Genomic DNA, 18,264 nt, shown 5'->3' on the forward strand with positions numbered 1-18,264 from the left:
GAGAAACAGACTAGCGCTTATGCAATACAATTTAGTGCATATGACTTAAACTTTAGTGCATTTACTCACCAAAGTAGTGCAATTAAAACAGAGAGATAAAAGACTTAGACCTGAAACGAAAATAAATGAACAAATATAAAAGATAGCTTAAATGAACTAAATGATGTCGAAGCCAACCAACTCGACGCAATATATTTCAAAATCAAAGGTACAACACAAACTATAAAAATAATCAACCATGGCATAACTTGTGCTTTCAAGACAACACAGAAACAACTCCTGATGGAATAAAAATACAAAAACCTCTACTGTAGTTAGAGCAAGGCGACAAGGCCTCTCAAGACAAAACAAATGAATAACCAAGCATGATACTCAAAAAGCACAACAAGATTCAAGACAATGGAGACTTCAAAGACAAGCATAAACCAATAAATAGAGATTCACAACAATGCACAGAAGCAAGGCCCACACTCCTTTTTAAAATTAAAACAATAGTAATACATTATTTCCCCCAGAAAATTATTTTTATTCACACAGCAAATCCCAAATTCCTTTTCACAGACACGAAGAAAACAATTTTTTTGAAATCAAAATGCAAATGAAGGTGAAATCCTTCAACCTAGAAAATTGAAGCAATGGTCTAAGACGCTGACAAAGCGCAATCCAAACAGCCAAATCCACAACCAACAAAATCACAGCTCCAACCAAATTGAAAGCCAAGCAATTCTCAAACAAGAAAACTATTTTCTTTGACCAAAGAACACTCGCAAAAAAAATCAGAAAACTTTATTTATAAAAACCATACCTCATCATAACCAATCAAAAATAATGGAAAATACAATAAACCTTACCTTCCATAACAAAATTCAATGTAAGAATAATAAAATAATAATAATCTCTGATTCTCTCAAACCAGCTCACAAAGGCCAATGGTAAAAGAGGGTAGGTAAATAAAATAAATAAATAGATAAATAAAAGGGAAAATCATATAAATAACTAACAAATCAAATAAACCATAAGTGCAAATAAATATAAACATCCAATTAAATATAAATCTACAAAATAAACATTAATAAATAATAAACCTTCAATAATAAAATTACACATTAATATTTAAATATCAAGACCATACATTAAATTAATTTTAATATTAATAAACTATATGGATCAATTAACTTTTGATTAATTAATAATCACAACTCCACAAAACAACCCAACATAGGGTAGGATAAAATACCACATGACGCTAGCAAGATGACTCAAGCCAAGACACTAAACTGACAAGGTATCAACTAAAATTAGAATGTGTAGAAGGAACTCATGTCACCTTTGATCAACTTACCATTGGGATTTAAAGACATGCTCAAACCTGTGAGACCAAGTGAAGTCGATGTCTAGTACCTACAATCTTGCAACCACCAATATCCACAAGACAACATATACATTTCAATATATCGTAAAATAGTCAAACAAGTGAAAGATAATCGCAACGTCATATCATGCTTGTAACGAGTGGTATGGCATTGTCTCTTCTACGAACGCATAGAGAAACAATCAAGGAAAAAATATCATCATCTCATCCAATATAATCATTAGGTGGGGTTAGCACTAGAAAGATATCCTTGTATCATCATAAGCAATATACTCCACACATATATAATCAGTGCATATAGATCACCAAATATAAATCCAAACATCATAATAATCCAGGATATATCATCATCCACATAAGTCATAATGTATCAAGTGTCAATATGAAATGTCCAGTATCAACCATAAGTATCTGAGATATAGATAAAGCCATAAGTATCAATCAAAACATCATAAAAGATTATGAGCAAGTCTATCAATGCACAAGAGAAAGATGAAACAGGGAGGGGCACTACATTTGTGGTTTAACTAACTTTGAGTATGTGAAAGTGATAAAATGCAAGATAGCCAAAGATGTATGGACCAAATTAACTACAATCTATGAAGGTGATGAGAAGGTAAAGGAAGCGAGACTTCAAACTTGTAGATCTTAGTGTAAAATTTTAAGGATGAAGGAGGAAGAATTATTGCCAAAAATGTGCTCTGATTTGATGAGATGGTTTGTTCTTGTGATATGGTGAAAATTGATGAGGGGAGATCAAGTGGAAAGCTTTACTCCCCTCAAGCGAGGAATGAAAGTTTCACAAAGGATTTCCTTCAACTTCTCAGGCATATTACATTTAAAAGAGGGATTGAATTCACTAGATCCAATCTCAATGGAAAGAGATTGAATGCTAAGTGAATTGTAGGGAATTTGGAATGTATTTGGAAAGTAAATTAACCCTCTTTTAAAATAGAAAGTTGAATTAAGCAAATTGAGACTAAGTGTAAAGATGACAAAGAAGCAATTATATCTTGAGATAGAGATGCAGGATGAAGTTGTGTACCTAGAATTAGCAGTAAAATGTCAAGACGAAGCTTCCCTCCAAATCCAAGCAAAATTTGTTGGGACTAGGTTGAAGTTGCACAAGGTCCTCTGAAAAATACGCATGCTGAAAAGGGTTTTTTCGTCTCTGAAAATGAAGACTAAACCTGCAATTACAGTTGCATACATGTAACCTACACACAAAGAAGAGAGGAAAATGTTGTTGGGATTGGGGGTTTGCCTTTAGGTCAAACCTCATTTAGGAATTAACCAAGTAATTGAAAAATGTTGTAAGTAAATGAAAGGAAATGTCTAAAGTAAAATCCACCTCAAGAGAGGATGCAATTGAAATGTTGATGAATTTGCTTGAAAGGATATGTGAAATAGGATGTCTTGAATGTTGATAGAGATCTCCTCTTCAATGGTTGAATCCTTGACTCGAATACAACACCTAGCCTTGAAAGGAGACTTGAAATGCTAAATGAATGCTTGAATGTTTGATTTTTCTTGTTTTCGCTTATCGTTGCTTTTGCTTATTGAATTTCGCTTTTCGAACTTATGCAAATAGGAGAGGAAACTCCTCCTTATATACCTGCCAATTAGGGGTATTTAGCTGATTTTTCATCTTAGGTCAACATAGGAAAACTTTTTCCCACTCACAATTGACAAGACCAATACATAATTTGACCAAGGGAGGCCCAAAATAGGGCTGGGACAGGGGCGCCATGCCCCTGTCCTGCCCTAGTTTAGGACAGGCAGTGACAATAGGTAGTGCAAGGTGCAAGCTTTTGATGTTCTGAGCATGTCTCAGGTCTCCGATTAGGCTTAGGTATTCATCCTTTAATGCAAAGACCCAAATACGATCGAAAATTGTCAGGGTCACAAATTTATGATGCTACCTTTAGCCCCCACTTTAGCGGAAGTATAATTGTATGCCAATACTACCAGTAAAGTACAAGGAAACAAGATTGAAAGACTTTCACCACATCAAGGAGGCAAGATACACCAAGCCCCCAGTGGACTAAGGATCTTACAACTTAAATTGACAAAGTAAAAGGGAAGATCAAGAGGGAGAGAACCATGACTGCAAGTAGCAAAGTTCCCCTCACTATGAGTCATGAAAAGCAAGGATACCAATAATTACAAAATAAAGCCAAGTTCACTAAGTAACTTTAAGTATCAAGAAGGAAAATATGAGTGGAGTGTATTCCCCCACGTTAAAGCGATCGCGCATGCCTTATCGGGGGTGATGGTTTTAAGGTAGGATACACTTAAGAGAGAAAAAGAGAGGGAGCACGTTATCACAAGGATTTAGCCCCCAATCGAGGAATAAACCCAAGGATAATGAACACAAAACACAAAGCATGAGGTGGCTACTCTTTCCTCGAGGTCAGTATGTTGTATGATAACTCATGTATATCATGTATATATATGCATAGAATAGTCCTCATTCCCCAGAGAAAGAAAACCACCTTGGAAGAAAGGGACACATTTGTCTTTTGAGTCAACCTGAAAGAGACCAAAAGAGATCTCAATGCTTTGCATCATCCTCAAGTAGACATCACTAGGGACATCAAATAGAAGAATAGGGATGCACATAGAAGAATGGTCACAAAAGAGCAAGCAAGGAGAGAGAGGTAGAGGATCTACGGTGCTAATGTAGCTAGTCTAGCACGACATCCACCTCCTGATCTTGTTGATCGCTATTTCAGGAAGGCGGGAAACACACTAGAGGAGCAACATCAAGCACAGGAGATGGATTTGTCACAAGATCCAAACAAGGACTATGCTCATGTGCTAAGTCACTTTGTTCATTTCTAGGAGCTAGGATCAAGGTTTTTGAAAATTTTGCAGATAAATGTTTGTCAACATCAACATATTCATATTCACTATCATAAGCATTAGGAGTTGTATTGCCATCATGTATAACATTTTCACCTATTGCTTCATCAAGATTTATAAAAAGAGGAGTTTTAACATGAATAGAAGTAAAACCATCACATTTTTTTTACAACTTATAATTTGGAGATTTAGGTTCAACATCTTGCTTAGGAGAAAATGGAATCATGTCAATTGTTGGTGTTTTGGGAGATTAAATATTTGAGAAACAACTTCACGAGCTCGAGCACAACATTTTCATCAGCTTTCTCTCGCACAACGATTATGTTGAGTCTTATGGAAAGCTGAGAAGGAGGAGGAATATTCTCATCTTTGGTAGTTGGATGGTTAGGTTGAGGTCTTTTAGGTTGGACAAGAGGAGAGGCGGGTCTCTTCTCTCTATAAGAGCAAGGAGGCGGAACTGCACCATATAAAGGAGGAATGTTTGGTATAGGAAGGAGACCAAGTCCATCATGAGTAGGTATAGGTCTAACCTTGGAAGCAATATTATTGTTCTTCTTAGGAGAAGGCATAGTTTCATCCATAGGAATAGGTTGGGAATCTTCCTTGCGAGGAAGATTAGTTCTATCTGTTAGGGGAACAACTTCATCTTCAAGAATAATAGGAATATCAAGTTTTGGATTTCTAGATTGGCTCAAGGATAAGATCATATCTTTCTTCCATTTTTTATAAGATTGAAAGAGAGAAATCGGGAAGTGTTTTTTTATTTTAGACAGATCAAAATTCAACAAAATCAGCCAATTTTTTGGATTCAAGCAATTAAATATAGTCATAACAGTCTCCCAAAATTTTGGGAAAAAATCCAAGGACCATGTTGAAAGTGTACCCGGTTCTCCCAACTTTTCCAAAAAATTTCAGGGATGAAAGCTACGATGATTTGAGAGATAACTCAAAAAATTGGTTGATTTTACGATCTCTAGATAGGTGAAATTAAGGTTTGAATGTCAAAATAGGACCCTATTAGGGTTTTGAAAAGGATAAGAAATTGAATTGCAATTTTGAAAAAGGTCAAACCTAATGGATAGGGCCACCTTAAATAATATTTAAAAAACTGAAATTGTTTGAAATTGATTAAAATTTGCATAAAATCCAATTAAATTTGAAAATAAGGGTTTTAGGACCTAACCACTAAATTTTAAAATTTTGAATTTTGGCAAAAGGAGGGAAATTGAAAATTTGAATTTTAGGCAAGAACACAAGTCTGAAAACAATCACAAATATGAAAATTAAATGTAAATCCAATTTTTGCACAGATTCAAGTTGATTTTTGAACATTAGGGTTTTGATAATTAATCACTTAATTTTGTAATTTTGATTTTCAAATTGAACAAGACAATGAAAGAAGTGATTTTGACAAGCAATGTAATTTTAAGATCTAAGACAATAGATAGATTTTTTTGCAAAACACAAGTTCAATTTCAATTTTAACATCTAGGGTTTTGATTGAATTAACCACTAAGTTTTATAAATTGCAAGAAAATCAAACTCGTAAATGAAAAATATGCAATAATTTTCAATGTAAAGCATGTAAGACGTCGGGTTCACCAACATGTGATATGGTGAAAAGTGATGAGGGGAGATCAAGTGGAAAGCTTTACTCCCCTCAAGTAAGGGATGAAAGTTTCGCAAAGGATGCCCTTCAACTTCTCATGCATATTACATTTAAAAGAGGGGTTTAATTCACTAGATCTAATTTCAATGGAAAGAGATTGAATGCTAAGTGAATTGTAGGGAATTTGGAATGTATTTGGAAAGTAAATTAACCCTCTTTTAAAATAGACAAGTTGAATTAAGAAAATTGAGACTAAGTGTAAAGATGACAAAGAAGCAATTATATCTTGAGATAGAGATGCGGGATGAAGTTGTGCACCTGGAATTAATAGTAAAATGTCAAGATGAAGCTTCCCTACAAATCTGAGCAAAATTTGTCAGGGTCGGGTTGAAGTTGTACACCTAGTCCTCCGAAAAATCCGCACGCTAAAAAGGGTTTTTACGTCTTTGAAAATGAAGCCTAAACCTGCAATTACAACTACGCATTTGCAACCTACACACAAAGAAGAGAGGAAAATGTTGTTGGGATTCGGGGTTTGCCTTCAGGTAGAACCCCATTTTGGAATTAACCAAGTAATTGAAAAATGTTGCAAGTAAATGAAAGGAAATGTCTGAAGTAAAATCCACCTCAAGGGAGGATGCAATTGAAATGTTGATGAATTTTCTTGAAAGGATATGTGAAATAGGATGTCTTGAATGTTAATAGAGATCTCCTCTTCAATGGTTGAATCCTTGACTTGAATGCAACACCTAGCCTTGAAAGGAGACTTGAAATGCTCAATGAATGCTTGAATGTTTGATTTTGATTGTTGTCGATTATCGTCGCTTTTGCTTAATGAATTTTTCTTTTCGAACTTATGCAAATAGGAGGGGAAATTCTCCTTATATACTTGCCAATTGGGGGTATTTAATTGATTTTCCATCTTAGGTCGACATAGGATAACTTTTTCCCACTCACAATTGACAAGCCTAATGCAGAATTTGACCAAGGGAGGCCCAAAATAGGGTTGGGACAGGGGTGCCACACCCCTGTCTTTCCCTAATTTAGGATAGACAGTGATAATAAGCAGTGTGGGGTGCAAGCTTTTGATGTTCTGAGCATGTATCAGGTCTCTGATTAGGCTTAGGGATTCATCCGCTAATGCAAAGACACAAATATAGTCGAAAATTGCCAGAGTCAGAATTTTATGACGCTACAATTCTACAAGAGGACTTAGTGAATAATTGAAAGAACTAGTTGTTGTAAAGAAAATTCTCAGGTCTCTAACACCAAAAAAAATTCCAAAGCTTGTTATCATTGAAGAAGTTGAATAATTGACTATGGGTGAGTTACATGGATCCCTAACTTCCTTTGAGATAAGACTGGAATTTGAAATATCCTTTGCAAAGGAGATAGCCTTCAAAGCATCTAAGAAGGTAGATGAGTCAAACTCTTATAATAAATCAAATCTGGAAGTAAAAAAAATTCTTTGAAGATTATAAAGGCTTAAGAAAATGCAAAGGCAAGTTACCCTTTAAATGGTTTACTTATGAAGAAATAGGAGATTCCATGACTTAGTGTCCTTACAAGGATTCTAGAAATGAAGGCGAAAAGAAAGGGAAGAAGAACTTCAACAAAATAAGTTTAATAAGACTCATAGTTTTTTTTGTACATAAAGATAATAGATTATCTGATGAAGAAGATCATAGTACAAATAAGCATGGTGGTGAGAAAGTTGTATTTGTGGCTTTAGAGACACCAAATTACAATAACAGAATGGAAATAGATGATGAGAATGATGATGGTTACATAGTAATAGAGCTATTGTGCTCATAAATAAAAGAATTAAAAATAAAGACACTTGAGGAAGTGAAGAACTCTGAATGGTCATCTCAGAAATTGGAAAAAGTAGAAAGAACAATTATTGAGCTAAAAGTTGAAATCAAGGAAGTAAACAGAATTGATTAAGTTTTGACAAGGAGATTCCAAAGAAAAGGCATTGATTGTGAAAAATTGGAAGCATATATTGTTGCATTAATAAAATATCTTGACAAAGCTCATAATCAGCTAAAGATGAAGATTGATAAGAGCATCAAAATACTTGATCAAATCATTGAAAGTCAAAGATCATCACATATCAAAATCGAAATTAGATTTACTGAAGAATAGAATGGAAAGAATGTGAAGCAATCAATCAGACTAGAAGTTGGTAAGTGTGGAATGAAAAGGATCTAGAGGCTCCAAGACATAACAAATTGTGCCAACTAAGGAAAGCAAGAAAGTGAATGCTGGCTTCATTTAGGTATGGAGGGAAAATAGAAGATCTAGAATACAAATATTCATAGGACAAGTATTCAACACCATGTTTAATCATTATTTCTCTGGCTAATATTTTAACTGTAAAAATTTTGATCACAAGGTAGTAGATTTTAGAAGAAGTCCAATTAGAAGGAATGTGTTTTCTCTTTTATTGATTTCAATATCATCAATCATAAGTGCATCCACTATGTGTTGAGAACTGGTGTCTCAAACTCACTAGTTTATATCTCGGTCAGATGGAATTTTGTTCTTGCAGTGAGCATTTTGGTGTGATATGTTTAATGTCTTGGCGAAGTTGAGCAGAGTTGTGGATTTTGATGTAACATCTAAGTTCGGCAAGACTCTTCAAGCAGTTAGCAGAAGTCATGTCTTTCTCTGATGAGTTACCGTTTCGATGAGACTTTGGCGTGGTCTTGGTGAATAACTGACTTCGGTATAACCTTGGTGTTCATTGTGACATATTAAGGAGCTAGAAGAAGTTATTCTTCTTACCAATGTTGGTGAGATAGATGATGGGTCTTAGCAAAAGCAGGAATTTCGCTGTGAGACTTGGTTTCGGGAAGATATTTACAGTCGGTAGCCGAACTTCCTTTCCTTGGTGATAAGACCATTTCAATATATCTTTTTTCAGTCTTGGTGATGTCATGGATTTCAAAATGACATGAGTGTTCGGTAAGATACTTCAAGCTAGTAGCCGAAGTCACTTCTCTGGGCATTGAGCTAGGCGTCGGTGAGAGTTTCCAATGGTCTTGGCAATGTGATTTTTTTTTTGGTATGACTTAAGGCTTTGATAAGACATTTCAAGAAGGATGTCGAACACATACTCTTTGTCGATGAACACTTTGTTGAGTCTTGGCAATAAGCTATGGTCTTCGATGTGACATTGGTGTCCGACAAGACTTCTCAAGGAGATTGTCAAAGCCATGACTCTCTCTGATGGGATCCTTTTGATAAAACTTGGAACTGTCTTAGCGACAAAGGATTTTTAATGTAACTTGTGAGTTCGATAAGATGATTCTAAGGGAGTCTCGAAGTCCTAGCTCTTGTTGATAATTCATGACATGAAGTGAGGTCCACGGTTGAGTTGTTCTTGATCTGTTGATTTGTATGCTAATGATTGGTCTGAATGCGAACATTGGCTAATATCCTTTTGAAACTTAGTGGGACCATAGATGACTCATGCAAAGTTGGAAGTCGATGATAGGTCCAAGTTGGAATAGATTGCTTGATGTAGATTTTTCTATGTCTATTTGACAGTTTGAAAAGTCTGACACTTGAGCCATGAGGAAATTGAAACGAACCATTTCTGAGTAGAGATATAGATCGTCTGTTGAAATGGTTACAAAGGTTGGTCAGAAGCTGGAAGGTGGTTGTGTGGTGGTCTGTTGGATTTCAAATTGCAGAACGTTGTTCCTATTACCTATGTGATCTATGCGGATGTAATTCAATCTGGAATGTGTATGCTACCTGAACAAAGATTGTGAAAGTACACTTGAGAAACAGAATAATTTGTAACTTGTATGTAACAAACATTTTACTATAATACAAGTGATTCTTCTTTGGTGGTGCTTTTTCACCTGAAAGGGTTTACCCACGTAAATTTTGGTGTTATCTCTACTTGTGTGAATCTTTCATGTTGCTCTATGTTTCCTGTATTGTGCATCTTAATGATTGCAATTGAAATCGAAAGTCACCTTTACATCTCTTCTCTTTGAATTTAACACTGTGGAAGGTGTTTCTGCATTGTACTTTCCTTACACTATGAACATATAAAGAATCATGAAAACAACTTTGCTCAAGTTGTTTTATGTTAGAAAATAAATGGATTGGTTGAAGAAATAAAAAGAGTGATTTTGGGAAGGTTTGGAAGAAGAAATCAGAAGAGAAGAAGTTTAAAAAATGTTTGGTAGCTCAAATTGCACTTCATGCAAAAGGAGAAGAATTTGTGGATAATTGACAACGGTTGCTCAAGTCGCATGAATGGAGCTAAGAGTAATTTTATGAATCTCAAAAAGTATGACAAAGGATATGTTACACTTGGTAACAATTTTGTTGCTCAAATTGCTAGAAAAGGTACATTAAGTCTTAAGGGTGGCAAGACAAAGACCTGTAATCTCTTATGTGTAGAAGATTTAAAATATAATCTCCTAAGAATGAGCCATATCTGTGACAGCAAATATAGCCTATCTTTCCATGAGAAAGGATGTAAAATTGGAAAAAAGGATACTAAAGAATTGATTGCAGAAGAAAGCAAGACTGATAGTGATGTATATCACTTGAGTAGGGTAAATGGGCAAAAATTGTTTCATCATTTAGAAAGAAGAAAGTTGGTTGTGCCACAAAAAAATGGGACAAATAAACTTTGATGATCTTGTTAGAATCAACTCAAAAGGAATGGTAAGGGGCATGCCCAAGATGAAGAGGCCTCCATCTACAAGTTGCAAACCATGTCATTAAGGAAAACAGACAAATACCAGATTCCCAACCAAGGAATGCTCTACTACAAATCCATTGGATTTAGTTCATGGTGATTTGTATGGTCCTATGAGAACAAGAAATTTACAAGGTGACAGTTATTTCATTCTTTTTACTGATGATTATTCTATGATGTCTTATATTGGTTTTCTACAAGAAAAAAAATTATGTATTTGATATGTTCAAAGTTTTTAAGTTTTTAGTTGAAAATGAGGTTGGTAGAACAATCAAGTGTTTGAGATCAAACAAAGGAAAAGAATTCACTTATGATGTAGATGAAGAGTATTATGCAAATCATGAAATCTGAAGATAATATTCACCACCCAGAACTCCACAACAAAATGGAGTGGTGGAAAGAAAGAACCAAATAGTTTAAGAGATCGCAAGAACAATATTGAAGCAAAACATATACAGGATATGTATTGGAGAGAAGCATGTTAGACAACAATATACATAATGAGCATAGCTCATATTAGGTTGAAGACAACAAAGACCCCATATGAGATATGAAATTCAAGATTGACATCAGTAAGGCACTTAAAAAACTTTCGAAGAAAATTTATATCAAAAGGTGGAAAAAAATTTGGGTAAGTTTGATTCTAGATTACATGAAGGTATTTTTCTTGGTTACTCAATGACTAGCAAAGCATATAGATTTATCAAGTAATTTCTTTTGGATTTGATTGTGTCTTTTTTTGCATCAACGTTTTAGATCACACTTTGTGATTCATCATCAAGATGTAAGAGTGTGTCAAGAGATGTAACAATGTCAATTGCAGACTTAGACTCACTTGAGGTGATATTTAAAGGGGACGAGGGGGAAGGAGAGATGGGAAGAAGCAAAAGAAATGAGGAGAAAGAAAGGAGGCCAAGAGAGACAAGTGGATCATAAAAAAACCAACTAGGAAAAACCACAATAAAAGGAAATGAAAGCTAAAAGTAAATTAAAAAAATGAATAACTATAAAGCAAAAGAGGAATATTGTAACAATTTATGAAAAAATAATTAAATACAATTAAATAAAGGACACATTTGATAGAATAAAATAAATATAATAAAGAGAAAATATAAGATATTAATAAAGTAGTGATTTAACTGAAAACATAATAACAAGATATAACAAAATGAATCACAAGAAAAATAAATGAAAATATGAAAAAAGAAATAATGTACTAATGAGAAATGATTGCATACAATAAATACCTATCAATAGCTATATGGTAACATTAAACGAGGAATGATATACTAATGAAATGTTGAATATTACAAAAACAAATAAATGATAACCAACCAAAGCTGAAAAATAAAGAAAATGCGTAAGAGGACAAAAATAAAAGAATCAAGCGCATTTAAGCGATAAATATCATAATCAAGTGCATTTAATCAATAAATATAAAACAAGTTATAACATCATTCTTCCTAAAGCAATTTTTTTCTTAATAGATTATTGCTCAACCCATTGCATGTGAAGGATGTCATGTCAATGTTAGGAACACTAACAACTATATGGACACCCATATAAGAATAGGAAATTGTTGTTGGTCTGAATATCATACTATTTATTGTGTGTAGAAGACAACCATTTGCCAAATTATTACCTATCACCATCTCATATGCTTGTTCCAATGCAATCATAGTTTTGATGGTTGCAATCTTTATCCAAGCTGTAAGAATTAGTCAAATATAGCCAAGATCTAGAGCACAATGAATAGTACAATAAGAGACTAGATTTGATAAGAATAAATTGTAATCTAATCAAGATGCAAAATATTGGGAAAAATGGTGTCTCAACCTTGCTATTTATAGTAAGTTTTTGTTTGAGCATGAATGGTGTGAAATTCTTCCCGAAGCTTCTAGCTGGCTGAATAAGCATTCTGGTAAAGTTGCATCTCAAGATCATAGCTAGTTTTGAAGATATTAAAGTTTTTGTTTTGGAGGGGTGCAATGAAAGGTTTAAATTTAAATTTGAGGACTTTAGAGGCCCCAAAATGCCCTGAAAATTGGGTGTAAATGACATAGCGTTTATGATGCAATAGAGCACTTTGCGAACTTTCTGGCACTTCAAACGGTTCATCAATAGGACACTGTTCTCAAGTTATGGCCTCTGGAAGTTTGTACTCCTGAAATAGGAAATATAAAAGGTATCAGACACAAATAGCTTTAAAAGGGAGGGACATGTGTTGATGTGTGTTTTAACACATCATAGGGCATCTAGAAGGGAGATAAGGTCAACTCTACTTTATTGGGTGCTTTTAGCCCATGATTTTGTAATACCGTTTGACAGTTTCTTGTATTGGATCTCCTATACATGAGATGTGTGAGATATAGGTTGTGTGTAAGAGTCTAATGGCAATTGAGTTACCTATGAGTCTTTGATTAGTGGTACTCATGAGAAGAGATTTCTCTACAAGTATATTGTAATATGTTATTGATTGCTAAATAATATATTGACCTATTTTTCAAGTCTGGGACTTTTCTCCTGAAAGGGTTTTCCCCACATAAATCATTGTGTTGTTGTGTTGTGGTATGCATGATATTTTGATTATTTTTGTTAAGTTTTTGTAACTGTTGTAATGATCTGTTAAAGTTTTTGCATTATCCTCCTCTCAAGGTTACTGTAGGAAATTGTTCTGCTACTTAACTTCCTTACAAGTGGTATCAAAGCCTGATCACCTTTGGTTTCAGTTGTAGGTTGTAGGGTTTTTTGAACTAATCCAGATGTGAGTGAGAGGTTGTGTAGAAGACACTTTTTTATCTTGTTGCAGGAATTTTTAGATGGCAAGTTCGTTAGGGAGAATAGAGGTGGAGAAATTTAATGGTAGTAATTTTGAGATGTGGAAGCTGAAGATGGAAGATCTCCTAATAGATCAAGATTTGTGGGATGTTGTTGATGCGAATGTCTCAAGATCTACAGATCCTACTATGGTTTCTCAGTATGATGCTATGGACAGAAAAGATAAGGGTCTTATCAGATTGTGCGTGACAGACTCTGTTCTAATCAATCTCCACGAAGAGAACACTGCAAAGAAGTTATGGACTAAGCTTGGTGAAATGTATCAAGTGAAATCATTATTGAATTAGATATTCTTGAGGAAGACATTATATTCGTTGAAGATGGAAGAGGGTGCATGAATTGCAAACCACCTAGAAGTATTTAACATGGTGGTGGCTCAATTAGTATTTATTGCTGTTAAGATGGACGAAGAGGAGAAATATAGAATCTTTCTTTATTCTTTGCCTGATTTGTGGGATTATCTTGTTATGGCTATCGATAGTACTTCTGTTGTTTTGAAGTCTGAAGATGTGGTAGGTGCCCTACTTGGTGAAGATATGTGAAAGAATGTATCCATCAATTTGAAGGAAGCCCTAACTATTTATTAAAGACCTAAGGAAAAAGACAAGAAGAATGAGAAGCGCAATAAGTTCAAATCCAAAGGGATATCCAAATATCCTGGAAAGTCCAAAGTCATATGCTAGAGTTGCAGTAAACCAGGTCACATCCATAAGGACTACAAAGAAGAAAAGAAGAAGAAAAAGAAGAAATTTGATTCTAATTCTGAGTCCGAGAAGGAAGATGGTGATGCATTCATTGCAGCTTTAGCTACTCATGTAGGGAATGGCGCACGTTTAATTGACTCAGGTGCATCTTTTCATATGACTTCCAATAAAGATTGGTTTTTTGAATACGAAGAATTTAATGGAGGCAAGGTGTACTTGTGTTTTAGAGAAATTTAGTCTCCTTCTATTACATTACATCTGAAACAAACTAAATAGAAAGATGTGATTCAATTCCCTTCTACACCTGAAAGAGTTGAATCGAGACCACTTGATAGGCAAGAAGTTGAGGAGAGCTTATATAGCTCTGAATCTTCAGAAGAAGAGGAAAAACCTCCAACTCAGCTTGTTCAAATGTCTACAAGACATAGACGACCACCTGAAAGGTATTCACCTGATGATTGGAGATGTATTTTTGCTTTGAATACTAATGTATGTGAACCTAGATCTGTAGAAGAGGGATTAGGTATGAATGATGCAGAATCCTGGAAGATTGCTATAGAAGAAGAAATGGCAACTTTGAAAAAGAATGATACATAGGATCTTGTACCATTTCCTGAAGGATAGAAGCATGTTGGTTGCAAATGGGTGTTCAAAAAAAAATTGGTTCAAATGGAAGCATTAAGAAGTATAAAGCAAAGTTAGTTGCAAAAGGATACTCTCAGGTTGAGGGTGTTGATTATGGTGAGATATTTTCTCCTATTGAAAAAATGACATCCAGTAGGTTTTTTCTTTCTATAGCTATTGCGGATATATATATGAAATAATTGGAGCACTATGTTTGGAAAGGTAAAAGTAATTTGGTCTGTAAATTAAACAAATCTTTGTATGGCCTCAAATAGAGTCCTATGATGTGGTACCAGAAATTTAATACATATGTGTTAAGTTTAGGATTTGAGCGTTCTAAATTAGATCATTGTGTTTATTATAAATTCGATGGTGATCATTTCCTGTACATTGCATTGTATGTTAATGATATGTTATTCATTGGTAAACGAAAAGGTATGATTTCAGAACTAAAGTCTCATCTCGCTGCTAAATTTGAAATGAGGATCTTGGTGCTACAAAGCAAATTCTTGGGATGGAAATTAGAAGAGATAAAGTAAACAGAAATCTATGGCTAGGCCAAAGTAAGTATGTGAATTCAGTTTTTCGGAGGTTCAACATGCAGGATTGTAGACCATTATGTGTTCCTTTTGCAATTGGAATGAAATATCTACTTCAGATTGTCCTACATCTCCATCGGAGATGGAAGACATGAGAAAAGTGTCTTACTATAGTGTAGTTGGAAGTTTGATGTATGTTATGGTTTATACCAGACTAGACATTTCCCAAACAGTGGGATTTCTTTCCAGATATATGTCTAATCCTAGTAGAGTTCATTGGGATGTAGTCAAACGAGTCTTCAGATATTTCAAGGGTACCTCAAAGTATTCTTTGTGCTATCATGGTAATTTGGTTGGAGACATGACTTCCCTTGATATTCATGGTTATCTGGATTCAGATTGGGCAGGTGATATTGATAGCAGAAGATCCACCAGTGCTTATGTGTTTACTTTATTTGGTGGTGCAATTAGTTGGATAAGCAAGCGATAGGTTGTGGTTGCTTTGTCCACTAGTAAAGTAGAGTATATGGAAGATACTCATGCTTGTAAAGAATCCATTTATCTTAAGAGATTGTGTTCAAATATTGCAATACAACAAGATGCAGTGACAGTTTATTGCGACAGTCAAAGTGTGATCTGCCTAGCTAAGAACCAGACATTTCATGCCTGGACCAAACATATTGATGTTCAGTATCATTTTGTCAAAGATATGGTCGAAGATGGCAGAGTGAAGTTGGTTAAGGTAGAAACTTTGATGAATGTTGCAAATGCTTTAACTAAGGTTGTGAGCACACAGAAGTTCAGATGGTGTTCAGAGTCTATGGGTCTCATGGCCCCTAGCAATTAATTTATTGTATTGATACTCCCTTTGCTCTTGCAAGGTGTTCGACAAGTGGGAGAATGTTGGGGAAAATGGTGTCTCAACCTTGCATTTACATGAGGTTATTATTTATAGTAAGTTTTCATTTAAGCACAAGATGGTGTGAAATTCTTCTTGAAGCTTCTGGTTGGATAGATAAGCTTTCCGATAAAGTTATGTCGCAAGATCACGGCTAGTTTTGAAGATATTAAAGTTTTAATTTTGGAGGAGTGTAATGAAAGGTTTAAATTTAAGTTTGACGACTTTAGAGGCCTCGAAATGCCCTGAAAAGTAGGTGTAAATGGCGTAGCATTTACAAGGCAATAGATCACTTCGCGAGATTTCTGACACTTCAAACGGTTCGTCAATAGAACACACGATTCTCAAGTTATGGCCTCCAGAAGTTTTACTCCTGAAATAAGAAATATAAAATATATCTGACACATAAATGAGCTATAAAAGGGAGGGGTACATGTTGATGTGTGTTTTAACATATCATAGGGCATCTAGAAGGGAGATAAGGTCGGCTCTACTTTATTGGGTGGTTTTAGCCCATGCTTTTGTAATATCGTTTGATGGTTTCTTGTAAGGATCTCCTATATATGAGGCATGTGAGATAAAGGTTGTGTGTAAGAGTCTTATGGCAATTAAGTTACCTCTGAGTCTCTGATTAGTGGTACTCCTGTGAAGAGCTTTCTCTACAAGTATATTGTAATCTATTATTGATTGTTGAATAATATATTGAGTTTCTTTTGGAGTGTGGGGTTTTTCTCCCGAAAGTGTTTTCTCCACGTAAATCATTGTATTGTTGTGTTGTGGTATGCATGATATTTTGATTATTTCTCTTAAGGTTTTATAACTGTCGTAACGATCTATAAAAGTTTTTGCATTATCCACCTCTCAAGGTTAGTGTAGGAAATTGTTCTGCTACTTAACTTCCTTACATAAAATATCATCAACTGGATCATTATATACAATGTAAGATGAGCCTTTTTATAAAGGCAAGGCCATATGGATATGGGAGCACACAATCATGACAGGTGGCTCAATGAGAAACAAGGGTAGGTGAGGGTAGGTAGGACAAATAATAAAATATTCCACAAGAGGTGGATCACCCACCGAAGGTGGAATGTAACAACAAGATAAGACCACAAAAGGTGGAATTTCTCCTACATACATCATCCCTATGTGCACACTTCTCTAAGTGTCTCATATCCAAATTACTATGAGATGCATTATCCTAAGACAACTTAAGTAAAGTGTAATTATGAGACATAATTTACACCAACACCCCCCCTTAAGTGCAATTTAGGGTAATGTAGACTCAAGCTAACAATGCAAGATGGGTCTCGGCTACTAGGCCATGTTAGGTACCCATGTACAAATGCAAATGCACAAACCAATGCAATCTCTCACAAACAGAAAAAGAGAGAAAAACCCAATGGAAAAAAACTCCCCCCCAAAAGAGAGATGAAAACTCTACAAAAGAACTCTCAAATAAGTATGAGAAGAAAAAAACCCCATGTGAGGAAAAATTACCCCCCATAAGAGAGAAGAAAAGAGACCAAGTAGCCCCCCTCAATGTAGAATATGCACCAATGGTAGAAGATCGAAACTAAATGTAGAAGATACTCCACGATCATCGAACAATGGTCCTCCCCTTGCGAAGAAACAAAATGATGCAGGAGCATCCCTAGTTCTTGGAAATCTTGTATCAACCGAAAACATTTGCAATTCAATTTGTTTCCTATTCAATTCAGCCTTGCAGTTTCAGCAATCTTTTTTTTATTTTTCCATATGCTAGATTTTGTTTGAGGACATTTTCATCTACCTTATCCTAGGTCCACATGTTGTTTGGATCTATTTCTAGCAAGTTATCCCTTCTAGAATGTGGGGCATTTTTCTGGCTTGTGCACCAGAGCCGCCTGGACCTCTTTGCTTTTGGAGAATATTGTGGATCATTTTTATAGCTTGCAGAGCCTGATTGCATATCCTCTTATGTTTCTTGATTCATGGCCAACCTTCCCCTAGGTCTGCACATCATTCTATGTTGTTTCTGGAGGATTTCATTTGGTGGAAGCCGACTTAGTTCTTTTACACATTACATCTCCACCAACATTTGTTT

The sequence above is a fragment of the Cryptomeria japonica genome, chromosome 5 (assembly GCF_030272615.1).
Source record: "Cryptomeria japonica chromosome 5, Sugi_1.0, whole genome shotgun sequence".
NCBI lineage: Eukaryota > Viridiplantae > Streptophyta > Pinopsida > Cupressales > Cupressaceae > Cryptomeria > Cryptomeria japonica.